The sequence below is a fragment of the Bubalus bubalis genome, chromosome 21, assembly GCF_019923935.1.
Source record: "Bubalus bubalis isolate 160015118507 breed Murrah chromosome 21, NDDB_SH_1, whole genome shotgun sequence".
In the NCBI taxonomy this organism is placed as follows: domain Eukaryota; kingdom Metazoa; phylum Chordata; class Mammalia; order Artiodactyla; family Bovidae; genus Bubalus; species Bubalus bubalis.
The window spans coordinates 30,266,170-30,283,592 of NC_059177.1; the positions used below are offsets into that span (position 1 = coordinate 30,266,170).

The window sequence follows — 17,423 nt, forward strand, 5'->3', positions numbered from 1 at the left end:
TATTTTCTACTGATAATTGGCTTGAACAATGAAATGTCTGTGTCTGCAGCCTTTGAAACTGTACACCCTGTTTATTTTCTGGAGGTCTGACTGCAACTCCTCCCCCGTCCCCCATTTTCCCCTCTTCTTTCTCTCTCAAGCTTACAGTGAGTGGCACTGGTGTGAGGATGACATCTTTGACTCTGTGCATCAGTATGTGTCACTCAGCATCTGAAGCTTGCATACGGATCTTTGTCACAGTCCCTACGTCTGTGTTGTTTGCTCGGGGATCCAGCACTGTGGCGGCAAAGAGCTTAGCTGGGGCCACAATGCATGGATCCCTTACCTGGACTGTCGTCTTTATTTCACTGTCCTCATTAAAATATTAATTTCGAGGACAGTATCTAATACCTATGGAATTAGATACTACCTATAATTGTATAATATATTCAGTTGCATCCAGGTTTGCACGATACAGAGCATTAATATTGGATTCCACTAACAGCATTTCCATTAGCTTGCTCAACCAGTATGAGATATAGATGAGCTGGGAAGCATAACTACCCGCCAGAACTGCCAAAACAGTCATTAGAAGCTCCATTGGGATGGACAAAGGCTTTTCTCACAGTGATATACTGATTAAATTTTGTTCTATGGTTTATTTGCATCAAGGTTAGATCGCTATCGTCTATGAAAGTGGGTTATCTAACACCTGACTTGGAAGGTCATTTCAAGACAAAACAGGAAAAGGAATAGCATCTTTAGTTTCCTTGGGACCCCCTCCTAAAGAATCTGTTTTATTTTGGGGGGCTTTGGGAATTTTTAGATTTTCTGTTTGTGTTATACTGTAATATATGTTTAAGACTGGCTTTTTGGTTTGTGACACAATTTTTAAAAATCTTTTCAGTAATATTCTCTTCCTTTTGGGGCAGAATGATATAGCTAGGAAACAGCGTGGTGTTAGTAAAATAAAACTCACTTTGAAAATAGAAAGCCACTTTGTTATTTCCCTCAGCTGGCATAATTATGGTGCATCCTCCGAGGCTCTGAAAAATCTGTGACCTACCCTCTTTTTGGTCCAATAATAATATAGATACATCCTATAGAACAGCAGTGTTAGATTTGCCCCCAAAGTCATGTGTGGCATTAAAAGGAAGTAGGCGAACATAATCTTATTTATGTCTCAATCGAAATCATTTAATACTGCAAAAGTTATTAAAAAATAATTAAGTTACTAAGACCAACACGTAGCTGGAACATGCAGTCAGAGGTTAGAGGTGAGTGCGAGTTAACTCCATAAGCTGAGAAAATGCAGTAGTGAATTCCTAGCGCCCGCATGTTTTTCCTCATGTTTAAATTCCTCGGTTCTAAGGACAAATTATGTTGAGGTATGGCATATTTTCTGCCGAAATGGAGAAAATTGTTGACTGTAATTATGTTATTTAATTGAAATTATAAGTGGTTGAGGCCACTCAGTTAAAAGCATTCTTTCTAATATATGGGTAATGTTTTTAAATGAGTGGTCATGGATTGATGACATTTGAAAGGCAGACGTTTGGGGTGTATTTTGGAAGACTCAAATTATTTTTCTTAAATCATTAGTGAACTATAAACAGTGTAAAGGGATACTTTTTCTTTTTTGTTTTTTTCTCTTTAATTAGATATGAATGAATATTATATGTGATAGTATATATGTGTATATGCCTGTACATATTTGTGTATGTATGTATATATTTTATATATGAAAATATTTATACATAGATGAGACAGATTTTTCTGTAGGTACAGACTCACAAGGATTGGTTTATAATGGGGCAAATCAGAGAAACAAGAGGTGTATTTCTGACCTTAAACTGTGGCTGAAAAATATGTTGATTATTTAAACCTCTCGTTGAATATTAGAGACCTAAATGTAAGCTACAGTAAAACTCCACTGCTGTGTCTTAAGCCAAGTTCTTTTTGGAGTAGCTGGAGATAAAATAACCCTGCATTCCCCCCACCCCACCCCAGCCCAGTCCCATACCCCCCCACCTGGGGGTGAGTTCTTAATTACTAATGAATGCAATTCATTTTAATTGTTATTATAGCAACAGAACATTTAACTGTCTCCTGTTTAGTCCTTGTCCCCTTGGAACAGGCGGTGTCTCCTGTCAGAGAGAGGACAGGTAGAAGGCACAGCGGGCGTCTGATTGAGCCAGTTATTCATTTGCTGAGTGTTTGTGTTTATGCAAAGGGGCCTCTTCCTGCATATTTAATCTAGAGTAAGGCAGTGGCTTTTGTTGTGTTTAGCCCACATACCTTCAGTCCCTGCTCACACTGCCGCCAGCCCTGGAGCCCCGGGAGCCCGCAGGCTTCCCAGCGCCTGCACTTTCTCCTTCACCAACTCTCAACTTTCTTCCGTTGTGTGAAAATTGCCTCTCCGGCCCCTTAAAGCTTCCCTTCCTCACCATGAACGGGTAAGTGTGCGCGAAGCCAAGGCTCATACTTTTGTTTCGTTTTCCAAATGTTGAGAGGCTACTTTGCCGCTTTTCTGATCCTGGTTCCTGGGCCGTTTGTCAGTTGTTGGCGGTGTTGAAATAGACAAGTACAGGTGCCTCCTAGGAAATGTGGCTGAAATGTTCGACTGGCAGAGAGAGGCTCTTGGGAACTAGGGGTTGGGGTGGGGGGAGAAAAATGGGAGAGAGAGAAAGAGAGAGAGAGAGAGAACAGCTTTATTATTCTTTGTCCTAATCCTGTTTTGTAACTATCCTGGAGATAATGCTGCCATTGTTTGCTAAAAGCTTTCAAACAGTGTGCAAGACCGAACTGTAAGAAAGCAGTGAAACTCTGCCACTGTATTGTCTATACCCGGGCCAGGGTCCTCCCCGAAGGTCTGTGCCGGAATAGGAAGGGTTTTCTTCAGTGGAAATCGAATCGGCTCTTCATTGATATTAATAGCACACTGGAGATGTTGGCCGTGCTGCTCAGAGAGGCGGTTGGGAGGGAAGGAAATCTGATCTTGCTGGGGGGAAGATGACAGCCTCTTGGCCCCACAGTGGAGGAGACATCCATCCAGGCTTAGCCTGCATAATGGCATCCTGGCTTAACTGTTTGCTCTAGGAATTTTAATCTTGAGCTGTTTGTTTTACTATCTGGGGTCTTGCTAGTTTTTGTTCCTGTACTGTCTTTAGAAAGCACGATATTCAGAGTCTCATCCAGTCTTTTTAAAAGTGAATTAAGAAAAAGAAAAAGGCATACACTGTGCCCTTTGATCATTCTGGGGAATGGTGGTAGAAATCGTGTGATAATTTCAAAAATAAATTGCCACAGTTAAGAAGGATGAGCCGTCCAAGGGAAGATATGTCCTATGTAAAGATATTTCAGAGACTAGGAATTGTGTCCAGGGTTGGAAAGGAGTCTTCATTGCCAGTTAACTGTTGCCTCTGTCTGAGTAACTCTTTTCAACAGAAGAGTGTGCTGTTCCCCCGCAGGTTGGAAACTGAGAATTTAAATAAAATTTCATCAACCTTATTAAAATATGTAGGGACTTGGATCTTCATAGGTACAAATCAGTCTCGAGACTTAGAAACATTTATTAACAGTGAGGCTGCTGAAGGTTTTTAATAATAAAATTACAAATACCTTATCTAATTGTAAGTATATGACTTTTATGCTCTGTTTTTAAGGGGAAAAATACTTTTTTAAATGAGGAAAAGTAACTCCGTCAGAGCACCTTCTGTGATTAGCGCTATTGTATTCTTAAATTTTGATTGATAGAGATAATAGTTTTCACTTAAAAATACAGACAGGTACTTTAACTTTCCATGACAATAGCTATTTGCATTTCTTTTATCTTTTTGTTTAACATTTGTGGGGGTTGGGACGGATTTGATTATTAACTCTTATTGCACACACTCAAGGTAAATCTAAAACAAAGGCTTTGTTAGAGCTTCAAAGAGAAAACAGCAAATATTGTTTTTAGGTTTCAACATTTAAAGCCTGCTAAAGGATACCTATAAAATATTTTCACATGACCATGACCAGGGTTTTACTTTCCTTTAAGGTTAAGAGAGTGGTTTTTTCTAAATCAGATGGGCCAACGTGGAGTTGCTGGGGGGCTGCCAGCCTGAAGTCATTTCACGGGCAAGCCTCGCCAGGTTCGCCTGCGCCATGTGGCTTACTTCATATAGAGTATTTTAGATTTTTCTTATGAGAATGGACCCAAAAGTCAGTCCCTCTGATTTAGTTGAGGGTTCCAGATGGTGGGAAGAAAGGAAATAAAATGTTCCTCACAGCAATAGGAAGGGACAATGGGTAGTGATGGAGCCACAGTGGTAGATTTCTTTGACAGAGAGAAGAAGAAAGGACGTGGTCCTTGTAAACCAGCAAACCTGGGTGATGGCCAAGGTCGCCTCTGGTCCTGGAGATCTCTGCTACACAGTAGTTTATCTTTTCTAATTTTACTCCTTCCTTTTTCCCCTTGGTTTACTCTCCCTGTTTTTCCTCCCTTCTTTTCTTCCTTCATTGCTCACTTTTCTTTCCCTCTTTCTTCCCTCTTTCTTTCTGTAAATGTGACTCAGTATTTGAAATATTTAAAGCAGGAGGGGGGTGCAGAAACACTTTGAGATTGTTTTCTAAGTGGATTTTCTTGTCTTGAATGCAAAAAAGTGAAGTGACCCTTGTGTTATCATTTTTCAGCTAGTCAAGTTTGTACTGAGATAGCTCTGTTATTCTAGGACATCTTTAAAAAGCAAGACAGAAAAGCCCACATGAGTTAAGATTTACGGGTTAAAGAGACCAGTAATCTCTTGGAAATAGGCCCCTTGAGACTTTCTGTTTTCTCAAATGTAGTATATGTCATTTCATGGAGATATCTGGAAGGATGGAAGGTTTGAAACATGCTTCTGGACTTCAAGAGGAGGTTGCTCTAACCAGAGGTGAAACTCCTAACTGCCACCTTCATCATGGGGCAGGAGCTGGTGTTCGCTATCCCTGCATCTCAGGGACACCAGCACACAGTAGGTTCTCAACTGGCAGTCACTGGATTGAAGGTTGAAATGAAATACAGTGGCTGTCTTTCACAGTCTCTTGTACACTTGTACAAAATAAATACAATGCTGAAATCCTGATGCATATCATTTCCTTGAGCTTCCATGAAAGAAGAAGGATAAATATTTTTAATGGGAAAGCATAGAGCATGTGCTGTTCATTTAGCTTCCTGTGAAATAAAATCACACGTCCACGTTTACCTGTACCTCTGTTCCAGTGAGGCTCTACCAATTGGCAAAATCACATTTGTTAAATTAGGGGTCAGATATACTCATATAAATTATGCAATTGAAGCACTGTATTAAAAGGGGGCCTACAGAGTAAAATTCCTAATGGAGAAATAGGGGGGAATTGGGGAGGTAGAGGAAGAAGAAGGTGCATTAGTCTTCTAGAGACCTCAGCTGAAAAGTCATGTTTTGGTCAAGGTCTTTATGGTCATCAAACAACTTTAGGTAAATACATTACCGCATACAGTAGTTAAGAAACCACACTTTGAACAGTTTCTGTTGTCACAGGATCTTGCCTATATGGAGAATGACATGGAAAAAAAAGAGTAATTTCTATTTACTGTATTCCTGGTTCACTTTTAAAAACCTAAAATTAATAGGGAACTTGAGAAAGAGGGGAAAAGAAAAAAATGAAATTTATTTTTCTGACTCTTTTGAGAGCTGACAAGTGGGCTGGAGGGCAATATTTTTCTTTTATCTCTCTTTTTTTTAAACTTAAAAGCATTACCTAATAATTTTATTTTAGTTTTGGTGCCTGTGCTGCTGGTAAACATGCAGATATGTATTTGATATATTTAATGAGGCATAGTGTTGTTGTTTTTTTTTTTAAATAGCAGTTTTGGAAACGGAAGTTTTATGTTTTTGAAAAAATGAAATACAGATTTTTCTCCTAGTTGTTGATGTCTGATTCTTCTAGGCTAGTAATGATACAGACTCAGACCCCAGTACTACTCCCTAATTTTCTTGTCTGTTATATTGACATATTTCATTTAATTTAGCATGATGGCAAACAGCTGTTGAACTATTAATCTTTTCTCAGCAAAGCTGGAAAAATATCTTTTAGATTACTTTGCTAATGTATACTAAAAACTAAAATCAACAGAAATAAATTAATGCGTGGTCAAATGTACAATACATATTAAAATTTTTGGAACTTCAAAATGGAGGAAAATAGGGTTTGTATTCCACTCCCAGTTTTTTTGTGTCTAAGTAAAAATTAAATGTAGCCAAATTTATATTACTTTAGTGATTACAAGAGGGAGGGTCAATTGCATGATATTGTTATTATTAACTTTTGTTTCCTCTGGGGAAACATTACAGATCTGTGAGGGGGAACCAGCGTATGCCTTGGCTCTGTGTTCACTTACCCATCTGTGTAGATAGGCAAGTAGAGAAGCAGACTCAGTACTTACCTGGAAATGTTCTGCAGGTTTGAATACAACACTCGAGATAACTTTATTCAAAGTAGGCATTTTCAGCAGTTTTTAAAATTAAATTTTAATAAGGTACCGGAGGAGGCAATGGCAACCCACTCCAGTACTCTTGCCTGGAAAATCCCATGGACACCAGGCCTATATAATCTTTGCAATGCAATCTTATCTGCATTGCAAAGTCTGATACTAGAGACCCAACTGCCAAACATGCAAAAATAGGTGCAACTTAATAGACAAACATGAAAATTAGTTTAGAGTGCACACGTTGGAGAACATCTCAAGTAAAAGGGAGGGAGAAGGGCATTCTTGCCTTGAATTGAGTAGGGTCTGCCAGAGTTCATTTACTTTCCATTTAAGATCTGATGAGTGGTAGAAGTGGAAATTGCTCTTGTGAGAGATGGTCTCCTTGCCTCTTGTCTAATGAGCTCTTCTTATTGGCGTGGGGTGGGGCTCTGTAGATCACAGCATTACCTCGAGGACCGGACCATCACTGCTTTCTCTCTTTTTTTTAAATCACCGTTTGCCCTCTAACCAAGTTCTCATCCCTGGAGAAACCAATCCCTGGTGACACACCTCAGCAGTAAAGCACACGATTTTCATTTTCAATTTGAATTGTTTTGTGTCAAAACAAAAAGATTTGGGGCAGGTTGCAAAATAGTAATTTCAAGTCCCAGAGCTTAGGGTTTTCCCCCACCCAAATGGTGAACATTTATGGTGAAAACCTCCAATTTCCTCTTACAGTAAACATGAAAATTATGATTTCACTCAGAGCCTGCATTTTTTCCCAATCTTAATGGCAAGAATCTGCATACACTTGCTTGTGGAAATGTCATAAATTGGCCTCCGATCAATTCCTGAAAGATAGTACACACCAAAGTACCACTTTCAAATTTTTAGCCCTAGTGAAATAGGATTTAACTCTTCTCAATGATGTTTGCCTTTCTACATTCAGGGCCAACAGCCGAGCGATGAGCAGAGATATATTCTGTATAAAATTTAAACTACTTCATTACATATTGTTCTGAAGAGTAAGCAAAAGGATATTAACATTTCAGTAAAAGAATGGTATGATTTCACCATCTTAAAAAAAATTATATGAGCATTTGGTCAATTGATGTGGAATGAATCCTGTACCCTGTTAGTAACTTGATCTAAATTAATAAACAAATGTTTTTCTTTTCACTTGTGCCATATGTTGATCCCAGTTACATGGGCAGAAAGAGGCAGCTTGTAATGTTTCTTAAAGGCTTATACACTGTTTTGCATAAGGGAGTATGCAGATGCAGGAGTTAGATGTCTTCTGTGCTTTCTTTGTGTTTTAGGAAACTTGATTTGAATTGTTTATTTCATCTGACATGAACCGTTTTTATTGAACTGAGTAGATCTGGTAGATATATTGTAAGTGGAAAACACTGTGAGAACAGCTTTCACCCACTGATGACCCCCCAAACCCCTCCCCAAGCTGAAAATTGTGGTGCTTTTATTCATTTTGAAAGGTCCAGAGTGGCATAAAGCATCTTATCTATAAGAACTAACTCACTTGCAAGGGTGGGTGGGTGGCGGGGGGAGGGTCTGTTTTAATGAATTAGAGATGTTGTGAATGTTAACCAAACAGAGACAGGTTCAAGTAGCAGTCTGGTTTCCCAAAGCAAAGGCCTATGACTCACAGGTTATTCCACATGAAATAAATGGATAGACCAACAAGATGAGAAAGAGTTCGTAAGCAAAATGTGAAATGTTTCACCTTGACTTTTCCAACATCCAAGTTGTTGTTATTGTCTTCAAGAGCTCAAAGGCACATGGTCTGGTAAGTGGAGGTCTTGGCACTGATTTTTATTAACTCTAAGTGTCTTTTGCCATTAAATAAAATTAAGTTCTTTCGTTGTTTATCTTGCGTCTCTCCCAGGCAAATAGGTGGTTGCTGCTTTGTCTCGACATTCAGATTTTTGATATTCTCTTTTGTTTTCAGGGTAAGAAGTGACCTTTTGAGGTGACTGTAACAGAAGATTGCTTTGCAGAAGCCAAAAAAGGTAAATGCAAATATAATTAGTGGAATTACGTTAAGGACTCTATCTACTGCCTTCTCGGCATCTTAATTCAGTTCTTTTCAGATCTCCTAATTATCAAATTTGCATGTATTTATTTGTGTAAGTACATATGTAGCGTATTTTTGGAGGCCTTTAAAGAAAAGATTACTCTTAAGAAATGGTTCACATAGTCACATTTTCCCTCTAAATATTATCAAACTTTTCCCCTGTTTATGGGAGTTAACCTCCTTTTTTTTTTTTTTTTGGTAGTTGACTTGGTAGTTTTGAAGTCAGGAAGGAATATTCACATCACAAAAGTGGTGATTCATAAAATTAACATGCTGCAAACAGGAGTAACGCATGTCAGTGTTTTGTGCTGAAGTGGTGTCATCCGATGGATGTTCATCTGGCGGCTTTATAATCACCTTCTTTCAGAAATTAATAGTCAGGCACCATAGCAACGCGTCGTGTTGATGTAACTGCCGTGTGGCGTGGGGCATGTCCCTGTGATGTCAGTGCTCAGCTGCCTTGTTCTCTTGACCTTACTTGAAAATCAAATGAGTACTTGATTTTAAAATTAGAAGTTTTCAGAGAGACTAATGTAGGTTGATGAATTAAAGCTAAATTAAATTTTCTCAAACTCACTTTTGGGAGCAGTGGTTAAAAAAAAAACAACAACAAAAAAAACAAACCACTCTGGTTAAAATGGTTATGGAGGCTACATATTTGTTTTTTTGTTTTTTTTTTTGATACCCAAAGTATCTCCCCATTGAAGGCAAGGGTCACCTCACTCAAGTTCATCTTGCAGGTCATTTTTAAGTCTGATGTTTCTTAAGGAGCAAGTGTCTTCATTTTATTTTTGAATCTTGTCCAGTGGTATTTCCATTTGTCTAAGTAGATTTGTGTCAGTGTTAAAACAGGTTACTTGCCATCCTGGTTGCACAAAGCCTTTGTTTAGATCTTGCTAACTTAAAGTTTATGAATTTGTAAGATACAGACTTCTTTACTTTTTAGTTGAGCAAGGTTTTTTGTGAAACTTTCATAATGTGAAGATTCTTAGATTGGCCTTGTTTTTAATCTTACTCAGGGCTTGGGGGTTCTAGAAGGTATTATGAAAGTAGGAATTTATTTTTCTAGTTGCGTTCTGGCACATTTCGTTTGGACTGAAAAGTCCAACCAGCTTGCCTCATTTCAACATCTTTGTTGTTTAATTTAAACTGTGTGGTAAGCTCCTAATTGTCCTCCAAGGAGGATATAGTACCTTTCAGATGTCCCAGGATGGGAAGGGGTGATTCCAACCAGTAATTAAGGTTATCAAGGCATACCTAGAGTACTTTTTGGCAAAGCACTTCCCAGTTTCCCAATCTTCATCTGTTTCAGGGATCTGCAACTTTTTTCTGCAAAGGGTCATCCAGCCAGTGTTTCCTGTTGTGTGGGCTGTTTCATCTGTGCCTCGGCGGCTGAGTTGTATGTACATTGTGTACTGTCTGTGATCCCTACAAGATCTCAGACCAGAGTGTTGCTTGTTCAAATCCATGCCAGGTGCTGGACTCATTTCATGCTGGTAGCAAAAGTTTCTCATGAAACTAAAGATTAAAGCTGAAAAAGTGGTTGAAAATAGAAAATATTTACCTTGAGAATTGAGTTATCCCTACAGCTCCAAAAATGGACTTAATTAGTAGGTTTTCATTGTTTTATTCGAATTTATGTATTCAGATAAATTTATAATTTATCTGTAAGCATAAATTATTTTTCTCCTGGCTTATGTCTTTATGATGAATATGCTTACACCCATAACCTGAAAATGTTTGAATTTGGATAGAATAATTTTTCCCAATTTCATGATATTGTTAAAGATATTGTGAGTCAAGGGCATATTTGAGGGAAAAGAAAGTTTCCAGGAATGTGTCATTACTGTTGACTAAGAGAGGTAGTCCATAAGGAGAAAAAAATGCTTCTTTGTAAGTACTGTCAAGAACATGGTGTATTATGGTATATGCTATCCTGCAAGTCAGGAACCCCTTGTCAAATTTCAGGACCATAGAAAAATTTTGTCCTTCTGTTGTCTTCTTTCATAAAACAAAGGATACTGAATAACACATTCATCTAATTATCCTTTTTGTCTTGACAGCTTGGAATCTCAGAGTAAGAATTTTTGCTTAATGGTAGTTTTTTTCCTAACAACTTCAACTTTTTGTTGTTGATACTTTTTTTTAAGTCAATATCATTTTTCCTGCTCCCTATTAACATTTTATTATTTAACTGTTTTTCTTCAACAATATAAGTTTGGTTTGTGTTTGACTCCATTTTCCATTATATTTTCTTAGAAATAAGTTATATAGACAAATAATAAGCTGCGTGTACTTTTTTTACCTTTTATCAAACTCAAGGATCCTTCGAAAACTAATCCTTACATATAAAGGGGAAAAAAAAAGATTTGTTAAAAATATAACCTCTTTAAAAATATGTGTAAAATTGGACAGAATGCTTAGTATTTCTTCCCAGTGAATAAACCTTAAACAGAGAGACCACGCTCTTTAGTGATGTGATGATCACGAAACCAGCACCATCTTCTGCATTACGCAGAGGATGTAGATTTCAGATGCCAGGAGTTCCTCGGTCACTGCCATGCTCAAATATGGAATCTGGGAATCATTAACCATCAGCATAAATACAAGTAAATGTGCCTACACTGATACTCTGGAAACAACTGGTTATATGCAGGAAAGCGGCCAGGCAAATTCTGAAAACCAAAGGAAGCCTTTTTTCACAGTGAGATTCAGAGTCTGAAGGAGCATGAATAACTGTCATCCCACTTAGTAGTGTTTAACAGTTTCTTCCAAGTAGGTTTGAGCCCTTTACAAAATGGATCTAGTTGCTGGCATTCCTAAAAGGTAGCTGGTAATTATTATAATCCCCACTTTACAAACTGGGAAACTGATCACATTGAATTAGTAACTTATCCAAGGTCATGTAAAATGTCAAGACTGGAGCTAAAAAGACAGCTGTGGTCACAATTATATTCTTGTCATTCTGTCAAGGCCGCCTTGATTTGGTGGTTTAATATAGGTATCTGTGTCATTTTTTCCCTGCTTCCCCCAAACATTCACAATTCACCCATATAGACTTTTGCTAAAACTTAAAATCCAATTTGTGAAATTCATTGTTTTTGATTCAGTTCTGATTAGCACTGGGAGTAATTGATGATAATTACAAAGCCTGTATAGGTGACAGTTAAATGGTTATTTTTAAACACTGGTCATCTTAAAGCTTCATATTTTGTGTTGGTTCAGTTTTACAGTCAACTAGTTGATGAGAAAGTTAAAAAAAAGAAAGAAAATATAAAAGAATGTGTAATCATTTCAATTTTTCTTCTACCCCCAATTTGAGCTATTTTTTGTTAGATCAAAGAGTTATAAGTTATCTTTATATACTTCACTCATTGTGTCTTACATGTTACAAATTATTTCTTGGTTACAAATAAAGTTGAAAATAGCTACCCAGCCATTTTCAATATATTCATTGGTTCTTCTGAAAGTATATATTTAACGTGATTTAAAACTTTACATAATGACAACAATATTCTGAGTTAAATCCGTTCAAAATGACCTCTTTATAACATTCAGCATTTGACTCATTTGCCTGTTCAGGAAGTTGTTATAAAAGACACTGGAAAAGAGTGTTTTCATTGAGCTACCAGCTGACCACACTGGCTGAAATGACTAGTCAGTCACTTTAGCTAGGCAGTGAACTCCATTTTATCTCCCCTTCACCCTCAGCCTATCCATGCCTGGGTTGTAACACTCAGGGTAAAGACTAGGCTGATATAAAGACTCTTGCATACAATGGCTTAAATCAAATAGAAGTTTACTTCCCTATCTCATCTAATAATCTGGCCAGTCTAGCTTGACTGGATGGGTTCTTTCTCTTTTGTGCTTCCCTCCCTTGAGCCTTTGTCCTTAATCTATATGGTTGAAATACAGTGAAGTCCACGGCAAGCAATTTTCTTTGAAGCAAATGATTTAAAAATTGCACACATCACATCCATTGACATTTAATTGATTAGACTGCGATCATTTCACAAGAAGCTTCAGTGGCTGTTGGGGAATGCCTCTAGGTGGGTAGCCAGGAACTTGGGAGAATTGGAGAACAGATTTAAGGGGACATTTAGCACTCCAGCAACTTGATTGGCTGAATTGGCCCAACCCAATATTGCATTCCTTCCTTCATTCAAACATAGATAATGTAGATGTATATACTACATATGCTATACATCAATTATTGCTGTAGGTATTTATTGATGACTGTGTGCCAGATGCTAGGATCATAGCACTACATGAGAAGGATTCCATCTCTGGCCTCCTAGAGTTTATGTAGCGAAGGGGAGGACAGACATTATGCGTGGTGATGATGACAAGTGTTCAGAAGGGCAGATACTGGTGGTTATGTGAAAGTGTTCTCTAACAGGGAGATCAGGGTGTCCGAGCTTTATGTATTTGACCATGATCTGAAAGCTGTGCTAGACTAATTTGATTTTCTTGTGTGTTTCATGCCAGTGTTGTGGTGAATGTTATCAAGCCTGTTAATTTTTTGTTAATAGCTTTATTGAGATATAATTCATACACACTTGAAATGAACTGTTCAGTGTTTTTTAGTATGTTCAGAGTTTGCACCCATCATCACAATTTAGTTTTGGAACAATTTCATCACCCTGGAAAGAGACCCCCATACCCATTAGCAGTTACTCCCCTCAACCCAACCCCTGGCAGCAACAAATACAAATACCATCAGTAGAGTTTTGCCTCTTCTGGACATTTTATGTACATGGAATCATACAATACGTGGCCTTTTGCGACTGACTCCTTTCCCATAGCATAATGTTTTCAAAGTTCATCCAAAGCTTTAAAATTTTTAACTTTCTTACAATCTCAGAGTTATATGAGTTCTTGCTCCTAAATCCAACAAAATGGTGCCCTGAAATATTCCCTCAAGGGATGGAATCGGGAGAAAATTACTCTTTTCATGTTGTTTGTATTTCCATAGAAATAGACTTGGCCTCCCAACAGTTAAACTTCAGAATTTAAATGTTTGCATTTTAAGTTAGCTGTTTTTAAACATTGTTAACCATAATGCTAAACTAAGTAACTCTGTAAACAAGAGCTGTCTCTCTTGAATGTTCGTTTCAAAGAAAAAAATTTTAAATATTGATTTCCAGAGAAATATGCTCAATAGAGTTCGTTTTCAAGCAGAAGTCACTTGTTGAAATGTACATGAAGGCATGTTTTGTAGTAAAGACAATATTTGCAACAGTTATCAAGTAGCCATATTTTGCACAGCGAAAAAAATAAATAACACATGGTTTTAGTCATCTTTTTTAAATGATGTTTTGGCTCTTTCATCTGCCAAGGGCACAAATATCCAAACTGTCCACCTTGAGCATCTTCAGAAGAAGTTATCAGCTTAGTTGAAAACATAACAACTTAACAGAGATGTAGGAGGTATTAACCTTTCTTTGGCAATTCAAAAATCCCAGAGAAAATCTGAAGCTCAGAAATGCACAAAAACAAAACTCTGTTTAGGGTAGCACATGTATGATAACATTGACTGCATACTTTGTAGTATCTAGTCACATCTAGGACCTTAATGAGTGAACGGTGTACCAATGGTAGAATCCTTGAGTCTGTTTTAAAAGTTGACACCTTCTGCCCAGGGCCGAGTCTGGATTTGAAATTTGATGGTATCTTTTAAAAAGTCTGTTGGGGAGTAGGACGTTTCATAAGTGGCAAATGAAATTACTCATTTAAGTTTGCATTGTTCTGTCCTTGATCTGAACTGGTATGTCCATGGCCTTTGCATGCGGTGAGAGTGAGGGGAGAGAAAAATGAAAAGCTTAAAGTCTTCATGCTCTTTTTGAAGTGTGAAGATCATGCAGATTTTCCCTTGAATCTTGTATATTAGCAGGTATATGGTGTATAATTAAAGGTAATTAGATGTTTTGTTAATTATCTGATAGTGGAGTGAATTATTAAAAAAATATTTTTTTAATTAAAATCTTGCATCATTGGATAGACTGTGATGATTTCAGTTTATAGGTTGGCATGGATCTTTACTTCCTCACTTTTTCCTCCAGGCCTCTTTTTTTCTGGAAGTCAGTATCTCTTTCAAAGGATTGTGAGCAGCCCCTGGAGACCAAAGGAAGTGTCCTAAACCATTCATTACAGGTGACATTCTTTAAAGTATATTTAGAGCAGTGATTTTCAAAGAGCATATTGGGACCCATTTGTGAGTTAGGAAATCAATTCACTGGACTTTGCCCAAGAATTTAAATTATAAATAGGATAAGTATGCAAAGAGTAGAGAAAAGTGCAATAGACTAGATCTGCACTGTCCAATATTGAAACCACTGGCCACATGTAGCTATTGAGCCCTTGAAATGTGGTTAGCCCAAACTTATGTGCTATAAACTTAAAATCCACAAAGCCTTTTGAAGAATTTGTATGGAAAAAATGAATGTGAACAATTTGAATAACTCTTCTTTAGAGCATCATTTATATATATTGAATTAAGTAAAATATTAAAATTAATTTCAAGGTTTCTTTTTACTTTTCACGTGTGGTTACAATTACATACGTGACAGGCATTGTATTTCTATTGGGCAGTTTTGCTCAAGCCAGTGGGGAAGAGAGCAGTGAGCGCAACAAGGCCTCTGCTTGTGGCTCTAGGGGGTGTGGACAGGTAGGGAAACATAATAAGTAAATATGAGGTGATAGGTGTGGTGAAGAAAATATAGGCGGTAAGGGAGGTCAAATTGCCAGAGGGAAGGAATTGCAATTGTAAAAAGCCAGGATAAGTCTAACTGAAGCACAGGCATTTGAGCCAAGAAGGCATGTTCTAAAAAAGAGTTAAGTTGGCTACTGTGGCAAAAGTGAAGTCTTCCAAGGGAAAGAGTAGTAGCGGACAAGGCCAGAAATAACATGGCCAGACATAGTAGGGCATTAAGGCTCATTGGACTCTTAGTCTCTTAGTGAAGTAGAGAGCCATGAATGGACTTTGAGATGAGACAGGATTTGAGTCACATTTTAAATGGATCACTCTGGAAGTTATTTTGAAAGTAAATGGTGGGTGGGTGAGGTGAGTGGCAGGGAGATGTGTTAGGAATCCACTGTAATAATCTCAGTGAGATCTGATGGCCAGGATGAAGATGGCAGTAGGAAGTGGTGGGAATTTGTGAAATCTTAACACATGTGGTTTGATATTTAAATTTTGAACTTATCCAGGAAGAATCCAAGGAAGTCCTGGTAAAATAGATGTGAAGTTTGAAAACAGTTACATAGTGGATGACTCCCAAGATTTTTGTCTTAAGTAATGGGGTAGTATCAACTGATGGATTGTTTGTAGTAATTAAGAAAGAAGTCAGAAGACTGAGGACTCTCGGTTTAAGCAACTTCTGAAAGGATCGGGCTGCCGTTAAGAGAAACAGGGAAGCCTGTGGGGTGAGGGTTGATGGTATGAAAGGAGACAGTTCTTTAATTTCACTTTTTAAAGATGGTAAGGTGGACTTCTTTCAGGACCATCAGGTAGGTGTAGGGAATACTGCAGTGAGATTTTACAGGAGAGAGAAGATGTTGAGCTCACCTCTATATACAGCATGGGCAAGTGAGAATTTATAGCCAAAGAGTTAGGGGGTGGCAGGGGGTCAGTAGCTGAAAAGTTTCTGGAAAGAAAACATCAGGAGTAAGGGGGGATTCTGGGTCAACTGCTCTAATAAGATCTTGCTAAAGATAAACTAGGGTGACCCAACATCTCCTGGGGGATGGTGGAGAGTAAGGAACCCTATCAGATCTCTAATCCAGTGGTTTAGATATTAAATATGCATAAAAGGCAGGGGTAAAAGGAGATGTAAACTTAAATCTTGAACTTAAAATGTAGTCTTTAATCATCTAAAGTACCTCAGAGCTTGGTGTGGTTACCCTGGTCTCTAGATTAGTAAAGTACTAGGAGGGGCACATGAGTCTGTTACCTTTACCTTATACTAATATAGGTAGTCTTTGATGAGTTCATCTGTCTTTCACATTAACTAAGAGCATCAAAGATTCTGGCTCATTCAAAAATTCAGAAACAGTTGAACATTTTCGAGATTTCTAGGCTGATCCCAAATCTTCGAGCATCTAGGAAATTATAGGTAAAATAATGAAAAACCTATATTTTCTCTATTTAGATACTAACTACCATTAAGGGGGTATTGGGTGAGGTAAGAATATCCCCTCTTTGTGGAAGATGATGAATGTACTTCTCAATTTGTTTTCATTATAAAATGGCATTAAAAGAAATTAGAAGAGCATGAAAATATAGGAAGAAAATTTTCATGGGTGACCTCATCTAAATAGTTCAGCATTTATCTTCAGCCTGCAGCGTTCTGTATGTACAGATTTGTTGATATGTACTCGTACTGTATATACTATTTTGTTTCCTGCTCTTACCCTTAAAGTATCATGAGTATTTTCCCAAGTTATCACTGTTACCAGTTTAGTCGCTCAGTCATGTCCAACTCTTTGTGACCCCATGGACTGCAGCACTCCAGGCTTCCCTGTCCCATTAGGGACAGATATATCCTGGAATAGATACATCACTGTTATATCTCAGTCTTACTTTTAGGGTACCTCGGTGATTTCCACTGTTGTGTTATCTGTTCCTGCAATGATGGGTCTTCTGATTTCCTCCAGTTATTAATAATGGCTAGTATGCCTGTGTAGGAGAAGGCAATGGCACCCCACTCCAGTACTCTTGCCTGGAAAATCCCATGGATGGAGGAGCCTGGTAGGCTGCAGTCCATGGGGTCACTAAGAGTCAGACACGACTGAGCGACTTCACTTTCACTTTCCACTTTCATGCATTGGAGAAGGAAATGGCAACCCACTCCAGTGTTCTTGCCTGGAGAATCCCAGGGA

At 38.0% G+C, this 17,423-nt stretch overlaps 1 protein-coding gene across 14 annotated transcripts in view; it reads left to right on the top strand.

Moving 5' to 3' along the window:
* FOXP1 (forkhead box P1) overlaps positions 1 to 17,423 on the top strand; it is a 625,706-nt gene that overhangs the window by 276,931 nt on the left and 331,352 nt on the right. For 9 of the 14 annotated variants that reach the window (XM_044933847.2, XM_044933845.2, XM_044933851.2 and 6 more), the window contains one exon: positions 8,418 to 8,478. The gene's annotated coding sequence lies outside the window, so the exon portion shown is untranslated. Of the gene's footprint in view, positions 1 to 2,270; positions 2,436 to 8,417; positions 8,479 to 9,855; positions 9,943 to 14,605; positions 14,697 to 17,423 lie in introns of those variants that run through there. The other 5 variants (XM_025272085.3, XM_025272087.3, XM_044933846.2 and 2 more) reach the window with 5 other exon arrangements.